The following is an 18,673-nucleotide window of genomic DNA, read 5'->3' on the forward strand; positions in this document are numbered from 1 at the left end:
CCTAGAAGAAAATCAGCAATGTTTTAGTCAAAAGTCATAAAATGCTATTTCACCAGTTCAGTCTCATGTACTTAATCTATCTTCTGCTGTGGTTCCATCTTCCCGATTGAATTCTGGGATATAATATTCAACTCCAGACTTGTCCCTATGATTAAGTTGTCCATTTTCTTAGTTTATGAACTCTTATTTCTGTGTGTCTGTATTTAATTTTCTGATATAGCACTCCTTTGAGAACTTCTTGGAGATCTGGTCTGGTGTTGGTAAGTTCTTTCAGGTTTTGTTTATCTGAGAATGTTCTTGTCTTTTCTTCCCATATGAAGGGTAATCTGGCCAGGTATAGTATTCTTGGTTGAAATTGCTTTTCCTTTAATGCTTTGAATACATTTCCCTGTTCTTTCCTGGTTTGCATTGTTTCCAATGAGAGGTCTGCTGTTAGCCTGATGGGATATCCTTTGTAGGTAACTTGATGTTTAATCAGTCTTAGTATCTTGTCTTTGTGGTTTTGGTTAATCTGACTATAATGTGTCTTGGAGAAGATCTTGGGTTGATTCTTTTTGGGGTCTTTTGTATTTCTTGGGCCTGGATCTTTGAATGCCTCTCTAGGTTTGGAAAGTTTTCTTCCAGGATTTCATTTCATTTGATTCTTTTTAGAGTGTGTATTTCCTCTTTTAGTTCTTGCAAGAATGTCCTCACCTCCTGGAACTCATCAGCTCCTTTCTCTTGCCTCTTCTGCAGTTCATTGTCTCTCTTTTCCATCTTTGTTAGCTTTGTCACTATGAATATTCTAAATTCTTTATCAGACATTTCCATGAGTTTCATTGTACTGTCTGAGGATGAAAAGGAATTATTCTTTTCCCTTGGGGGAGAGGTATTTTATTGCTTTCCCGTATTTCTTGTGACCCTGTGGTGATTTCTAGTCATCTGATGGATGGTGCATTTCTTCTTAATTCTTGAAGTTCAATCTGAGCATTCAGAGGCATGCAGAAGGAGGTGATCTGCAATCTCTCTTCTAGTCCATTTTCACTCTTTGTGCATCAGATTCAGTGGGAATAGAAGAATATCCTGATCCGAATCATATTTGGATGTTTGGATCCTGTTCACTTGGACCTGTCTAGAAACTTAGAGCATAGAGGCCACTAGAAATGATTCTGGAGGGGGAAGTCTCAGCAGAAAATCTTCATTTTGGGTCAAGGAAAGCAGTATTTTACAGCCCAAGTTCAGTATACATCTCAGGATGGGCCTGGCCTGGGTTTGTTCCTTTCCCACTAGAAATGATTCTGGAGAGGGGAAGTCTCAGTAGAAAATCTTCTGGAATGTTTTTCTTTTAAGAATTATTTTATTTAACTTTATTTATTTATTTTAATTTGACCAGAGAGGAACAGAGTGAGAGAGAGAAAGTGAGAAAGCAAGCTGCTAGGCTCAGGACTCCAACAGTAGTCGGCCATGTGAGAGTCCAGTGCCCTTAACCACCATGCCATCTGATGGCTCCAACCTCTGGAATTTTTTGTGAAGGTATGCAGCCTGGCAGTATGAAGCAGTTATCTGAATGCCTTGTTAATTACTCACTGAAATCGGTTGCCACATGCCTTAGATGCCAGGGGCTCTGCAGATAAGATTTGTGAAGGATGGGAAACATCCTGACCCTTGGCTATGTCATGTGATGCCTGTTCTATATAATGTTTATGGCTTACATGTTATCCTCTTTAATGCATACTCAGACAGCCTTCCTTGGAGTTGCAGAGGAACAGCATAAGTAAATTGGATTGACCTATGATGCATAACAGAATCACACACGATAGTAACAAGGTTCATGGTTGGCCATGTGGGAGTCCAGTGCCCTTAACCTCCACGCCACCTGCCGACCCCACACATTTTACATTTTGATAGATATTGCCAAACTAACCTATAAAAATATCATAATGTTAGTGTCACCAATATTTTATGGGACTGTTCATTTTATCATCTATTTGCAAACAGTAAGTTTTATCAAAATGAATCTGACAGGGAAAATGCTAGTCTGGTTTTATTTGTATTCTTTTCTTTTTTTTTTTCCTTGAACTTTTTATTGTTATTATTCGTAAATTAAATCACTATACATCATTTAGATTGTGAAGAGTCTTTACCCAGCATGATATACACCTCAGTTCAGCCCAGTTGAGACCACCATACACATCCTCGTCAACAGATAATAGACCTTATCTGTATCCCACAAATCTCTTACCTCTCCATTTTCCCCCGCAAATTTCCTATGCTCTTCCCCTCTGACCCTCTCTATCCTTTTTGTCTCTAGTGTCCATTACAATTTTTAATACTTTTATGTTCTCCAGTCTTTCAGTCTCTACCATAGAGTGCGGACAGTTGGTATATGTTAAGTGGAGACATACAATGTGCCACAATTTTTCAATCTGTTCATCAGTTTGTGGACATTCGGGTTGGTTCCAAGTCTTAGCAATTGTGAATAATCTGAGTGCTCTTCAGTTGTGCAAACATTTTTTCAACTGAGTGCTCCCCTATGTGCCACAATTTTTCAATCTGTTCATCTGTTTGTGGACATTTGGGTTGGTTCCATGTCTTACAAATCGTGAATAAGGTTGAAATGAATATAGATGTGCAAGCACTTTTCTGACTGAGTGCTCTTCTATCCTTTGGGTAGATACCCAGGAGTGAAATTGCTGGATCATATGGTAATTCTATCTGAAGGTCTTTGAGGAACCTCCATATCATTCTCCACAGTGGCTAGACCAATTTACATTCCCACCAACAGTGTAAGAGTGTTCCCCTTTCACCACATCCCCTCCAGCACTTATCTTTGTTTTTTAATCTTCACCATTCTGACCAGGGTTAGGTGGTATCTCATTGTGGTTTTGATCTACCTCTCCCTTACAATGAGGGGTGTTGAGCATTTTTTCAGATGTTTTTTGCCTCCCTTAGAGAGTTGTTTATTCAGCTCATTTTCCCATCTTTTAATTGGATTAATCACTTTCTTCCTGGTAAGCTGCTTGAGTTCCCTGTGTATTCTGGTTATCAGTCCTTATCTGAGGCACAGTTAACAAAAATTCTCTCCCATTCCGAGGAGGGTTGTTGATTTACACTAATTACAGTGTCCTTTGCTATGCAAAAACTCCTTAAGGCTCACAATTTTTTTAAAAATAGATTAAAGAGAATGAAGACACACCCATGTAATATTTTTTAAAATATACCACTTTTACATCTTCTTGCTCAAAGTAAGAATATCTACTCTCTTTTTCACTAATTAATTTCATGATGTGTTAAGCATTGGAGCTTGTGCTTGGTGTTAGGATAGAGGAGCTCAGTCCATAAATGAAGACAAAATAGAAACAACTAAAATCAAATGGGGCATTAAAAGCCCATGCTTGTCTCCTGGCGGTTAAAGCACCTGGATCCTACGTGGTGACTGTGGTTTGAGTCCCAGACCCAGCAGCTTGAGAAATATGCTGAGGCCACGCACATCCTGGAAGGAGGGAGAGATGGAGGAGAAGGATTTGTGGCATGGTCATGACTCATAATAAGTGTTTTGTCTTGATCCCTCTCTCCTTTTCTCCCTCTCTGTCTCTCTCTGGAAAGTGCACACATGCTTTAGGGGGAAAAAAGAAAAGGGAGGAAAGAAAAGCACCATGCTAAAAGTGCACTGGAGGTACATAAAAAGAAGATTGTAGAGGAAGATTATAGGAAAGATTGGAAGGATGCTTGAGCTGTTTTGAAAGCTGCCTGCTTTACTAGGTTATTAGTGGGAAGAGTTCTCAGATAGAGTGACCCACAAGAAGGGTGTGGGAGCTACAGGGATCAGATCCTAAAGCCTTTCTTGGGGAAAACTGGACTACATTCCTTCACACGTTTTCCTTATTTGTTTATTTTTTCCATGAGAGACAGACACACAGAGAGAGAGAGGCACTCCCAACAGGGTCCTCACACCGTGATCCACCCCCTGCTTCAGTCAGCCAGGATTACAGGCATGCTCCAGTCTCCTAGTTAGCTAGGATTACATGCACAACTGTGTTTGCTCAGGGTATTCAGGATGGCCTAGGAAACAAACTCTGACCTTCTATACAAGCTTTCAGCCTCCTAAGCCATGGAGCTACCTGTGTGCCAAGTTGGGTATAGGCAACTGTTTCTTATTCAGACAGTAGGGTCTCACAGAAAGACCAACAGGTGTCAAGAGGCTGCAGGGAGGGAGGACAAGAACTCCCAGTAGGTGGCGCTGTGTATACTTCCATCCCTGACACATAACCCCTGGGACTTTGAGACTTTCTTGACTCAGCAGCCCAGATTAGAGCATAATTTCTCTCCTCAAGCCAACTCTTATTTTTTTTTTCAAAGAATTACTTAGTTTTATTTGTTGTTATTGTTTTTTTAATTGGACCAGAGAGAAACAGAGAGAGGGAAAGTGAGAAATCAAGCTGCCAGATCTCGGACCCAAACTACAGTCTGTCATGTGGGAGTCCAGTGCCTTACCCACCACATCACCTGCTGGTCACCTTTAAGAGCACTCTCAAGCATCACTTCAGATATGACTAGGACGGTTAGGGTAGAAACTTTACAGCGGGTGAGAAGTCAGTCTACAGAGTGAGCCCATACATGCTCCCACAGGGTCCCTGGAACTGCTGGGACTGGGGCTGAGGAGATCATGGGTTTTCTGGAACACCTTGTACAACATTCAAGATCCACTGGGCCCTTAGAATGTCAGGGTTCACTGCTTCCCACTCCCAGATCCAGGAGTTTGTTTATAAAATTGTGCTAAATACACATAACATAAAATTTACCATCTTAATCAGTTTTAAATGTGTAGTTCAGTATTGTTAGTATATTCACATTGTGCAATTGGTAAAACTGAAATTCCAATTAACAATAACTTCTCATTTCTCCCCTCCCCCTGCCCCTGGCATCCACCATTGTACTTTCCATCTCTGTGAAGGTAGACTACTCTCTGTACCTCATGGACACGGAAATCATACTGTTTGTCCTTTTGTGACTGGCTGTGTCACTTAGCACAATGTTCTCAAATTTCAGTCAGGTTGCAGCATGAATCAGGGGCTGATGACTGTTTAGTTCTTTTTCTGGACTATAAACTGGTTCGGGACTCAGACATCCCATTTCTCTTTTTCTGAAATTATCTTCAGGAAAATTATAATGCTGAGAAAAATCAAAAAAGAAAATGAAAACTTCTATTGAAAATGCTTTTGATACAGGTAGAAGTGGAAATGAAAGACCCTAATGACTTTCTTCCAAATTAGGAAGCTGTCAGGATTAGTCTGTGGTAAATATAGAAAAGGTGACTCAATAGGAAGAGTGACATCGGAATCGAAAACTCTCCAAGGAAAACTTTTTTTTTTTTTTTTGAGAGATTTTTGCTATAGGGCCTGTGCGCTTGCCAGACAGAGAGAGACAGAGAGACAGAAAGCGAGAAATCACCCCCCAGGGGGGATGGCCACGCCGCAATCCCTCCTCCTCCATTCTCCTCTCGGGATCCTGGGCACGCACGCACACGCGCACGGCATGAGATTAAGCCACTGAGTCCGGGACTCGAACCGTGGTCGACTACGTGGTTGTCCAGCAATATAGCCATTACACTAACTGCTGGACCTTCCAAGGAAAACATTTTTAAAACAGAGGTTGGTTACATAGCACTAATTCATTTGAGGATAACACAGAAGAAAAAATAAAAGCAAAGGCGACCTTTTGTACAATCTTGGGGAAGAGAGTGGGAATTGACACTCCTGAATGAGCAAGTCAGTGTCCATGACTCTCTTCTTGCAGGGTGCACAACTTAGTCTCTGCCAACTTTGGTTCTTTCCTTCATTTCTGTGGCTTCTATCAAGAAGTCAGCAAGGGGCCAGCTGGTAGCATAGTGGTTAAAGCACTGGACTCTTGCATGGCTGACAGTGGTTAAAGTCCCGGCTTGACACTCACCCTGGGCCATGTATACATTGCATGCCCGGAGTCCCAGGAGGAGAATCAAGGAGAAGGGATTGCAGGGTGGCTGTCCTCTTAGAGAGTGATTTCTCACTTTACCTCTCATTGTCTGTCTCTCCAGCAGACACATGCACCTTATGGTAAAAACCTTAAAAATAAATAAATAAATAATAAAAAGTAAATAAAAATAAAATAAAATAAGAAGTCAGGCATATCCCCATCAACTCACAGAATCCTTTGTAATTAAGCTCGGGCATATGCTCATTAACTCATTATTCTTTGATATTAAAATTCCTTATAGAGTACACTGGGTTACCAAATAATCCTTTTACAGTGTCTGATGTGGAGTAGGCAGTATCTATTTAATGAATAAATGAACTCACTTTTTGTTTTTTGAGAGAGAGATTTTTGCGCTAGGCCATGTACACTGACTAGGGAGACAGAGACAGGAAGTGAGAAATCACCCCCAGTGGGGGATGGCCACAGCACAATCCCTCGTCTTCCATTCTTCTCTGGGGATCTGGATACGCATGCACATACACCTGGTGTGCGTTTCAAGTCACCAGGTCCAAACTTGGACCACAGGCAGTTATGGGGCGTACACCTTTACAACTACACCACCTGCTGGCCCCATGAACTCGCTTTTACCAACAGGATCACCTCAGCTAACAATAAAATGTATACTCCTAATTCAGTTTAATTTTTACTTGTTTCTGGGCCAGCAGGTGGCATGGTGACTGAAGTGCTGGATTCCCATATGGCCTACCATGGTTCGAGTCCTGGACCTGGTGGCTTGCTTTCTCACTTTCCCTTTCTCTCTGTCTCTCTGTCTCTCTCTGGTCAAATTTTAAAAAAAATGATAACAAATGGAATTGAATAAATAAATAATTCTTTAAAAATTATTTTTCACTTGTTTCTACTTTCATTTCCTCCAATGTGCTCTTTATGCATATGGCAAGAAGCATAGTAGTCCAGAGTACAGTGCTGGATTGCCTTGCCTGAGTGTGAATTCCTTACATACAAGGAGTCTTCAAAAAAGTTCATGAAACATGCATGTTATGAAAAAACTTTGCATAGATTTTACATTTTTTTTGCACCAAAATAAATTCATACTTTAACGCCATTTGTCCAAGGAGCTTTTTTTTTTTTCGCTATAGGGCACGTGCACTTGTCAGACAGACAGAGACACAGAGAGACAGAATGTGAGAAATCACCCCCCAGAAGGGATGATCACGCCGCAATCCCTTCTTCTCCATTCTCCTCTCGGGATCTTGGGCACGCACGCACACGCGCCTGGCGTGAGTTTTAAGCTACCGGGTCCGGGACGCGAACCGCGGTCGACTACATGGGAGTCCAGCAACATAGCCATTACGCTAACTGCTGGTTCCCTGTCCAAGGACTTTTTTGAAGTCCTCTTACACTAAGTAGCTATGTGGCCTTGGGTAGTTATTTAATCTCTCTGTGTCTCATGCTACTCACCTGTGAAATGGGGCCATTCACAGCACCTACCTCGCTGTGAGCAGCATTTCCAGCAGTGACTTTCCACCTCCAAGCTCTAAGAATGGCAGCAACTTCACTGTCTGTTGCTCATCTCTGGGTTACCTATCATGGATACCGTGACCATTAGATCTGTTTCATTTTTCAGCTCCTTCATTATTTTTCTTTTCTTTTCTCTCTCTCTCTTTTTTTTTTTTTTTTGTTTCTGTGATAAGGCATGAGTGTTTGATAGAGAGAGACAGAAACAGAGACAGAGGAAAAGAGAAATCACCACCACCACCACCCTGGGGGAGGGGATGGAATAGCCACCCCACAATCCATTCTCCATTCTCTCAGGATTTTGGGCACGTGTGCCTGGTGTGATTTTTCAGTCACCTGATCCAGGGCTTGAACCTCAGAGTCTGCTATGTGAGATGCAGTTACCTTAACCCCCACACCACCTGTTGGCCACCTCCATGGTTTTTCTAACATGTCTGCCATATCATTATTATTACTATCATATAGCACAAGAGTCTCATAATCACTTTCCAAAGACTCTTGATTTTTTTTAGAAACATCCTCTATTTCTCTACTTACATACACAGTCGTCTGGTTGGAAGAAAAACCGACTCTGAAGTTCTGCTGCATCTGTGGGGCCATCTGGAAAGGCTACCCAGGAACTCCAGGATTCTCTTCCTCACTGAAGTCTGGGAAGACTGCCCATCACTTGAAATTCTGTCTGCTTGGCCCCCTGGGTTGAAACAGGTTTAAAAAGGGCTACTGTCTGTTTTGGCCAGTTCCAGCCCAGGCTGTTGTCACTGTGCTCCCAGACCTCACCTTTACAAGACTTCACCCTTGTAAGGCGGCTCTGCCTTCACAACTCCATTTCATCTCGCTCGGTGTGAGGTGTGGTGAATGTTCAAGAGAAGATCCAAGCACCCCCTAAACATCCTTTCCTTCAGTGGGTCTTCCCTCTCTCCTCTGGTCACTGCCCCCTCCCTCATGTGGTATGAGAGGGCCCTCTGGGATTCAGGGCGGAGACAGTGGCAGGGCCAGCTTTATGGGGAAACAAAAAGGGGCCTAGGCACAAGACTGAAGGAGGCTGCATCCTCAGGGCTATGAAGCCTTAAGAGGAACAGCCCCTCACATTTTGCACAATAGGCTTTTCTCTTGCTTCACCCTATCCCTATCCTTGTGGCCTGGACTTTTGAATTAAAACAAGGATAACAACAACTTGGAATACCCGGGTTGGAAGATGCTTTTAATATCATGTAACTTCACATTTTCTCAAAGTGCGGTCCATGGAGTACCCACAGGAGACATATCAGGATCTAATAAAATGCACATTCCTAGGCCCAGGTCCAGACCTACAGATTCCTAATCTTTGGGAAGCAGGTCAGAAATCTGCATTTTAAAAACTTGCCTGCAGGTGGTATGATGGTTAAGGCACTGGATCCCATATGGCCAACTCTGTCTTTGAGTCCTGCTGCCCGACACCGTGAGAAACATGCCAGGCAAGTGTATGTGCATGCTCAAAATGTCAAGAGGAGAATGGAGAAGAGATTGCGGTGTGGCCATCCTCTCTAGGGGGTGATTTCTCATGTTCCTTCTCTCTCTCTCTCTCTCTTTCTCTCTCCTCTCTCTCCTCTTTTTCTCCAACGAATTCCACTGTACTGTCTGTGGATGAAGAGGAGTTATTCTTTTCCCTTGGGGGAGAGGTATTTTCCTGGTTTTGCATATTTCTTGTGCCCTTGCAGTGATTTCTAGTCATCTGATGGGTTATTCGTTTCTTCCCAATTTCTAGAAGATCAATCTGAGCAACCAGAGGCACACAGGAGGATGTGGTCTGCAAACTCCTGGGCATTGCATTTTTCTACCAGGGTAACTTCTCAGCAGAACATCTTCATTGCTCTTATCTCTGAAATCACTAGATCTTAGGTCTCATGGTGGACTCTGCCAATATTCATTTTAATAGTTCTGCTCTTTCTTGGGTATTTAATTAGGGGAAATAAACTGTTTAAATTCTTGCCTTCATTCCCTCCTGAGCACCATTGGAAGGAGGCGATTCTCCAGCCACGTCTCAGGCTGAGGTGGGCTTGCTACCAAGCCAGAGGTAAAGAGACACCACTCTCTTATACTCTGCATCAGAGGATGGTCTTCTGCACTCTCTCCAGGGTACATTAACTCTGTTGATGCTTGACGGAGTGGCAAGCGTGAGTGAACCTGGGCAGCATTACCTCGTCATTCAGCATTCAGCAGCCGCTGGGGAGAAGAGGGGTTTGAGGCAGGTAAAAAGACTGTAACAAAAGCTGAAACTGGGACTAGCCTTCAGATTCCTTGTCCAATAAAATGAAGGTCAGAAAGAGTAAGGGACCATTGCTGCCAGGCCCCGCCCCTAGGCCGTAGGACTGGCATTTCCTATTAAACTAATAGTCCAGATCAGCGACTGCAGGATGCTCGCATATAGCAGGCAATATAGCAGGCATCCTCACAATGCAGCCTGTCTGGGGTCTGAGAAGACAATTGTTAAAAAAAAGTCCACTCTCCGGACAGTGGGGCTTCCTTGTAACTTCACTCTTCGTGTCAGATCTGGCGTCTAGAGTGACCTGGAATCCACCGAATCTCTTTTCTTTGTGGCAGTCCTAAGGACACAGGCCCTTCTGGTGTCCTAAGCCCCACTGCAAGTACTTTCCCCCTGTTTACAAGGGGTCCCTCTTCAGTCTGCTCTTCCTACTGTGCCACCAGCACGCGGGGAGAGCAAAAAGGGACAAGAGGCTTGCTCACAGTCTAAAGTGAAATGTACCCACCATAAATTCTAAACCAAATTAATAAAAATAGTAAATAAAATAAATATTATTTTAGAAAGAAATTCTAATTCAGGGATTCAGCCAGTTTTCCAACAGGTTCCCGGGATTGCTCTGCTGCCCCCTTGCGGGCCTGGGAAGTACTCCAGGAGTATGCGAGGTGGCAGTGGAGGGTGCGCTGCCCACACGTGGGAGTGGGAAATGCAGATAATCCGCCCCTTGGAAGAAAAGCCACGGGTTGCTGTCATGCTGCAGGAGAGAAATCCAAAGCGAGACGCGGAAAAAGAGGGCGTGCGACACAGAGGAGGAGCCCCCCGCAAGTGAAGAGGAACTGCGTGGTTGAGCCCTAGACCACCGCGGCCCCATCCTGGCGAGTGTTGCCTGGTTCCTCAGCTCTAAGGGTGAGTCGGGACTGCCTCCTGCCGCCTTAGAAGTTGGAGAGACACTCCTAGCAGCGGGTTTCCTGGAATCATTCTTGGGAAGATGCCAATTTTGCTTCCTGGAAAGAAAATGGCAATTGTAGAAGTGCTTTTCTTAACTGTGTAGAGGCAAAGAAAACTTTAATCTTCAGTGAGTGTAAGGAAAATGGGTTTTCTCAGCACAGACAGTCATCATAATGAACTCCAGGGTAAAAGGGAGTTACACCAAACACAAACTAAACCTGCTAGCTACAGGGAGGCAGTGGAGATCGCGGAAATTATCTCCATGTTCTTCTTGGGTCTCTGAGCAGGTGGCCTTGTCTCGGTCACTTGAAAAAGACGGAAAAGCTCACAGGAAGCTTTTCGTTTCATAGGAATTGAACAATGCAGGCGATCTAGGGAGGTGGGAGAATCTGTGGAACACAGTAGGTATGCAGTAGCCTCCACTGAATTCCTGGGGGAGGGCTTGGTTAGGAGAGAAGACAGCACAGGGTCCAAAGAGAGCAGCTGATAAGATGGATTGAGTCCTGAGCACCCAAACACTTGTGGAACCCTTCCACAGGGCAGGACAGTTAACACCTGTCCTCGCAGGAACAGGTGTGGGGATGCTTAATGCTTAGCTTGCCATGTTAGTCAAAACCACACGAGGAGCTGGGGCGCCCCTCCCCTGAGGAATAAACAGTTTAATTTAGCAAAGCCACATCACCGCAGTGACAGCTATTCTCCAAGGAGAATAGATGTTCTTGCTTTGGAGTAAAGCTTTGGGTGGAAAAGCAGTAACGCGGAGTACCGACCCAGTGCTAGAGGTCAGAAATGTAGACACGTTTACAGGCTCGCTTGATTTATGACAAAAATCAGAAGTTCGAAATAAAGTAGTATTTTATAAATATGAACACCAACACCTGGAATGCTCGGTAGCTAGGAAGCGTTTCTCAGACTCAGGACTCTCGACATTTGGGACCATGTGAGTCTGACACGGGGGCCTGCTCTCTGCCCTGTAGGATGCGGCATCTCCAGTCTCCCTGCCCTAGTCGTGACTGTGAAAAATGTCTCCAGACAGTGACACGTGTCTCCTGGGGTGACTGGCGAGATATACCAACTGAAAAAATTAGAAATCTGTTGAGATGTCAACTTGGCAATTATTACTGACTAATCCCTTCATGGGCTTTATAATTGCTCAGCTTCTAGAGAGAAAGCAATGGGGGATGTGAGGGACCCTACCGGGTGCGGAACCAAGTGAGAGACACACAGTCCAACCTCAGCCACGCGTGAGGACAGACTTCTAAGTCACTGCTTGTTCACACCCAGCCTGCTCTCCTAATCTCTGCCTGTTAAGATTTCTGCTGAAAATGATCTGCCTCAGATGCAAAAGGCTGGCTCTATGGGAGACAGGCCGTGAGGACCTGATAGAGGGCAAGGGCAGGCTCTCCACTTCTTCTCCCTTCCTCTCCCCATCTCAGAATCCAACGTGAATTATTTACAACAAGATTGCTTTTTGTTTTAAAAGAAGAAAGAAGACAGGAACTTATCCCATGACCCGAGCATGTAGAGCTGCTTGTACTGCTTCCCCTCTGCGTGCTCGGAGTAGAAGCGATAAGCGGATAGCTCCGCCGTGGGCACAACTGTGAAAGGCAGAGCTCTCTGCACCCTTTACCGCTCCACCTTTGCTATGCGATGTGAAGTCAGCGTACTACAAGGAAGCGGGGTGTAAGATAGATACTATAGTGAGCAGTACTGTTATTTAAGATGTAATAAAGCAGTTTAACATAAAACAAGATTTCTGCTAAATAAGAAAATCATCTGCCCCATATGAAAAACTCCTATTTTCTTAGTACTTAGAAGGCTTAGATATGGCTAAAATCTGTGTCTTTACTGCCGTCCTTAGCATGGAGCCACTCTCCCGAGTGTCTCCTGCCTTTCAGGGACCCGGCCTCTGTCTTGGAAGAGCTGTCATTTGAAAGGGCGAGGGAGAGTGTGCAATTGATGAGTTTTTCAAGTTCTCACCACAATAGCGAACAGGTCTTCTGTAGCATACTTGAATCTGTGAATTCACATGGTGAGTTCTGTGAATAAAAAAGCAGATTCACTGCTGTGTTCTCAAATCGCAGATTTTGTGGGCTTGCTTGGAATTGAAATAGATTCATATCATAGACACTAATTTTCTCAGAGAGAGTTTTTTTTTCTATAGGACTCCTGTGCCCTCCAGAGACATAGAGAGAGACCAAGAGACAGAAAGTGAGAAATCACTTCCTGGGGGGGATGACCACACTGCAATCTCTTCTCTTCCGTCATCCCCTCAGGATTTGGGGCACGCACACACAGGTACCTATCTGAGTTTTAAGCTGCCAGGCCCAGGACTCAAACCACAGTAGATTATGTGGGAGTCCGACAATGTAACCATTATGCCGTCTGCTGGTCCCCATGGGCACTAATTTACAAAAGGGAACAAACAACTGAGAAACAAGCATAGAAAGAATGCACAATATCACTGGTAATAAAAATGTAAATAAAAACAATAATTTCCATTTTTGTCTGTGAAAGAAACTTTAAAAAGTGCTAGTTTTTCTAACATCCAGTGCTGGCCAGGGGTTGGTGAAATAGTCTCACATTGCTCGTGGCACTGCAAATAGATACACTCCCTTGAAAATCAATTTTATCTCAAACCAAAAAATTGCACATGCTTATTAATTCAATAGTACCACATCTAATTATTTATTCTAAGGGAACTACATAATTTATAGGAAAAAACATTCTTACAGAAAGTTATGTCTCTTAGGATTAGTCATAATAGCAAAAAAAAAAAACCAGTAAGAAAATACCCAACGATGAGGTATGGTTAAGTTTAGTGTGACATGCCCCACTCTGGAATATGGCACAGCTTGACAGTGATCACTACGCAGACAGACCACCAGTAACAGAAACGATACTTATGTCAAAGGGTGAAGCGTTGGTCAGTCAGTGTTGTGGTGGTTAAGGTGGCCAGTTCCCACGTGGCCGACTGTGAGGTTTGCGTCCTGGGCCTGGTAGCTTAAAAAACACACCAGACAGGTGTGTGTGAATGCCCAAAATCCTGAAAGGAGAAATGGAGGAGAAGGGGTTGTGGTGCAACCATGCCCCATGGGGGTGCTTCCTCATTTTTGCTCGCTCTCTCTTTCTGTGTCTCTCCGGTGAGCTCATGTGCCCTCTGGAAAATTTTTTTTTTTTTTTTTTTTTTGGAGAGGTTTTTTTTTGCTATAGGGCGCGTGCGCTCGCCAGACAGACAGAGAGCGACAGAGAGATAGAAAGCAGGAAATCACCCCCCAGGGGGGATGGCCACGCCGCAATCCCTTCTCCTCCATTCTCCTCTCGGGATCTTGGGCACGCACGCTCACGCGCCCGGCGTGAGTTTAAGCCACCGGGTCCGGGACTCGAACCGCGGTCGACTACGTGGGAGTCCAGCGACATAGCCATTACGCTAACTGCTGGTCCCCCCTCTGGAAAATTTTTAAAAAAATTATAAAAAAGGAAAAGGAAAAAAGATGAAGTGTTCATTTAATGTGCCTGATGATTACAATCATCTGAAATGTGTGTACATGCATGCATACATGTGTGCATACCTACATATATACTTTCAGGGGCCAGCAGGTGGCATGGTGGTTAAGGGTGCTGGACTCCCACATGGCCACCTGTGGTTCAAGTCCTGGACCTGGTGGCCTGCTTTCTCTCTATTTCTCTCTCTCTTCCTCTGTCCTTCTCTGGTCAAATTAAAATAAATAAATAAAGTTAAATCAAATCATTTCTTTCTTTCTTTTTTTTTTTTGAGAGGTTTTTGCTATAGGGCGTGTGCGTTCACAAGAAAGACAGAGAGAGGCAGGGGGGAAGAAAACGGGAAAAGAGAGATAGAAAGCGAGAAATCACCCCCCAGGGGGGATGACCACACCGCAATCCCTTCTCCTCCATTCTTCTCTCAGGGTCTTGGGCATGCATGCACACACGCCTGGCATGATTTTCAAGGTACTGGGTCCAGGATTTGAATCATGGTCAGCCATGTGGGAATCCAGTGCCTTAACCACCATGCCACCTGCTGACCCTCATGAAGCTGTGGACTTTCCTCAGGGGTGGGTATGGACTTCACATCTAGCCATAGGCCACGCACAGTATGTTCCTCCTACCTCATAGAAGAGAAATGACAGAGGGAGGAGAAATACGAGCAAACTGGAGCTACTGGTGGAGTTGCCTCCAATTCGTAAATTTCCTTTGAAACACATTGAATTGTTTCTATCACACCTACAACCCAAGGCACTCCAGTCTTAGATCCACAGCTGGTTTGGGGAAACCGCCTGTATCTGTCTGTCTTACGATGTAACAGCACAAACATGTGTACCTTAGACCACTAGCTGGAGTAAGAGACACATACTTTAGTCTCCTGTAAATCTTATTTCTCCTCTCTCTGTCTTTCTTGTGAACGCACACGCCCTATAGCAAAAACCTCTCCAAAAAAAAAAAAAAAGAAAGAAATTATTTGATTTAAATTTATTTATTTATTTTAATTTGACCAGAGAAGGAATGAAGCTGTGGACTTTCCTCAGGGGTGGGTATGGACTTCACATCTAGCCATAGGCCACGCACAGTATGTTCCTCCTACCTCATAGAAGAGAAATGACAGAGGGAGGAGAAATACGAGCAAACTGGAGCTACTGGTGGAGTTGCCTCCAATTCGTAAATTTCCTTTGAAACACATTGAATTGTTTCTATCACACCTACAACCCAAGGCACTCCAGTCTTAGATCCACAGCTGGTTTGGGGAAACCGCCTGTATCTGTCTGTCTTACGATGTAACAGCACAAACATGTGTACCTTAGACCACTAGCTGGAGTAAGAGACACATACTTTAGTCTCCTGTAAATCTTATTTCTCCTCTCTCTGTCTTTCTTGTGAACGCACACGCCCTATAGCAAAAACCTCTCCAAAAAAAAAAAAAAAAGAAAGAAATTATTTGATTTAACTTTATTTATTTATTTTAATTTGACCAGAGAAGGACAGAGGAAGAGAGAGAGAAATAGAGAGAAAGCAGGCCACCAGGTCCAGGACTTGAACCACAGGTGGCCATGTGGGAGTCCAGCACCTTTAACCACCATGCCACCTGCTGGCCCCTGAAAGTATGCTTTTAAAAAGCACCTCTTACTGCGGAGATTTGAAAACCAGAAGACAGTGGCATCTTGGTGGCATTGCCTGCAGGCCATGCTGGGCCAAGGAGGCTTCAGTGCAGGGGAACAGGCAGCGACAGGGTCCTGGAACCCTTCGTGCTCTGCTTGGGGCTGTGTCCTATCACCTCACCATAGTCAAAACTACCAGGGTCGGTTCTGGATGAGAAAGAGCAGGCTACTGAGTCTGGCAGTAGACGCCTGAGCTCCTATCTAGCTGTGCAATCCTGGGCGAGTTCTTGACTGTCCAGCCCTCAGCTTTCTCACCTGTGAGGTGAAAGAATTGTCCTTGTCTGGTTAACTCAGATCAAGCACCCCAGGGCTGATCAGAAGGCGCCGTGTTCTCCTTGTGTCGTTCCTGACTCACTTTGGGAAGCCTTTCTTTTCTGGATTGCTTCCCCTTTGTTCTCTCACTGTGGGGTGAGGTGAAGAGACTGTGTTTTGAAGTCACAGAGACCAGGTTTCAGGGAAAGTCGTGAGGCCTCGTTTCAAATCCCAGTTCTACCACTAACTAGCCGAGTGACTTTGAGCAAACAAATTGATCTGAATCTTACTGTTCTCTGTAAAATAGGGCATGTCTGTCCCCTGCAAGCTGGAGGGTTTGAACGAGGTAACATGTAGAAGACCTTAGCAGGTGCTGGGATACACTCTGCTTTGGGTTGGGCCCATCTGCCATCTCACTGCCTCCCACAATAGAGGAGACCCTGCAGATATCAACGCCAAGCTTTGAGCATGGCATGTCTTAGAAGCAAAGTGCTGGGAAATAGAACCCTATATCCCATCCTAATCCTGGGAGCCTAAAGCTCTGGCTAAATCACCCTGTCCACAAGTTAGCAGAGGATCAGCTGGAGAGAGAAGCTGTCAGAGGAATTGTGGGGGTGGCCTTCTGCCAGCAGGACCATACTGATGGCCAGCAATCTCCTTTTTCTGTCATCTTTCTTACCTCTGTCCCTGCACCACAAATCCTCCCCGGCACTGCCTTTTCCCCTGCACTGAGGCCTTGTTCACCCAGATCTGTTTTCCCAGATCCTGTCTGCATCAGCCAGCCCCCTGAGTGTCTGATAGGACCCTCAGCACCAAGCAGGGCACAAAGGGTTCCAGGACCCCGTCACTGCCTGCTCCCTGCACTGAGGCCTCCTTCACTCAGCAAAGCCTGTAGGCAATGCTGCTGAGATGCCACTGTCCCCTGGTTTGCAAACCTTGCAGTAAGAAGATGGCTTTTTATAGGTGTGCTTTCAGATAGAGCCTTTCCTATTTGGCACAGGTTCTTGGAGAGACTGTGTGTGAAGTAAGGATGTTTTCCCAGATCCTGTCTGGGTCAGCTGGCCTGCATGGAGACTCCCTCCCAAGCAATGAAATTTAATAGTGCAATAACTCATATCCAGGTCTCAGGGGCTAAGGGACTGAGAGATACCCCACCCTGCCTAATGCTTCCAGTGCCACCTCATTTCACCAGACACGAAAATTTGCCATCTTGGGTTGTCCTAGGTTGGATTTTTGTTGTGGATTTAGATTTTGTGGCTATTTCTTCCTGGAAAGGGAAGCCCTTTCTCACAGTGTCAGTCAGCTTAGACCATAGCAAGCCCTAGAAAACCCATGGTGAGGCCAGGGTGTCTATCCAGGCCTTCTGGGTCTTTGTCAGCTGCTGCCATCAAACCCATGATTGCCCTTCCACCTCAGGCCTTCAGAGGGTGGAGCAGTGCCAGGAAGTGAGAATTCCAGCTCTGTACGGATACCAGGATCAAACTGGACCTCTACCAGTTGCCATCTCTGGCTTTGAGGTAAATATCTCTGAGTTGCCAAGGCTCATCTGTAAAACAGAGTTAATAATACATCTCAGATAGGATTGTTGCAGACGAAATATGAGATGATGTGTATAAAGAGCTAACTGTTAAGATCTGATTAAATGTTTACTTTGCTTCACTTAGTGGAACAATTCTAGGACAGATGTTAAGTTCTGATTAAGTGTTTACTTTGTTTAACTTAATGGAATAAATCTAGGACAGAAGTTAGAGAGCTAACCTGACACCCAGCACACAGCAATCTCTCAGTAAGCACTGGCTATTACTATCTTGCTCTCTAGGCCTTGTGTCTTCCCAGCTGAGTATCACGGGTGAGTCTCTTCACCTCTGACCGTGCTTCTCTCATCCCTGATAATTAGGCCATAGTTGCAGGCAGACCAGCTTTGATGTTAGCACCCAGGCTCCCAAACAGACCGATGCAACCCTACAGGCTGCAAGTGACATGCACAGAGGTATTGATAATTATTGGTGTTGAGTAAATTCTTCTATCAGTCTTTCTAATGAATTACTTTTGATCCCCAGAACTTTGTCAACAAGGAAGAATAATGCCAGGTGGTCTGGAGAAGGCTTGTCATCGGTGCATTTCTAAAATTGCCAGCCATGGTGAGTCACAGCTCTGAGAAATGCCCTAGTTCTGAAGGGTTTGGGGATATGCAATCACATGATAAGCTAATGCCTGAGTGAACTGTGTGGATAGTCTATGCTAGGCTCAGTGAGGCCCCAGGGCAGAGCTGGGAAGGACAATGGCTGCTCTCTGGCTGCTGCCTTCTATGCCTTACTTGTTTTATAGTACACAGTATGCATTTTCACATTAATATGCATTTGAACAATATGTGTGAATGGAGTCACTGATACAACCAATGTATAATGGCAGTGGAGCTGGGCAACATGGCAAGTAGCTGAGAAATTTGGACTTGAATTTGGAGTAGCTTTCCCTCACCCCATCCCATCCTATCTCCTTGTCAGATTTGACCTTCTCCCACCATCACCTGCTGGGCTCCTTTGTGTCCAGAGGGGCCCGACCACATCATACATTTGGGATATCCCAAAAGCGGATC

At 44.7% G+C, this 18,673-nt stretch overlaps 1 long non-coding RNA gene across 1 annotated transcript in view; it reads left to right on the forward strand.

Moving 5' to 3' along the window:
• LOC114008828 (uncharacterized) overlaps positions 1–18,212 on the forward strand; it is a 29,000-nt gene extending 10,788 nt beyond the window's left edge. The window contains exons 2-4 of the long non-coding RNA XR_003550332.1: positions 10,311–10,612; positions 17,494–17,594; positions 18,138–18,212. This is a non-coding gene — a long non-coding RNA (uncharacterized LOC114008828). The remainder of the gene's footprint in view (positions 1–10,310; positions 10,613–17,493; positions 17,595–18,137) is intronic.
• Positions 18,213–18,673: the final 461 nt, after the last annotated feature.

This window comes from Tupaia chinensis, unplaced genomic scaffold (genome assembly GCF_000334495.1).
Source record: "Tupaia chinensis unplaced genomic scaffold, TupChi_1.0 Scaffold000402_1, whole genome shotgun sequence".
Taxonomy (NCBI): domain Eukaryota; kingdom Metazoa; phylum Chordata; class Mammalia; order Scandentia; family Tupaiidae; genus Tupaia; species Tupaia belangeri.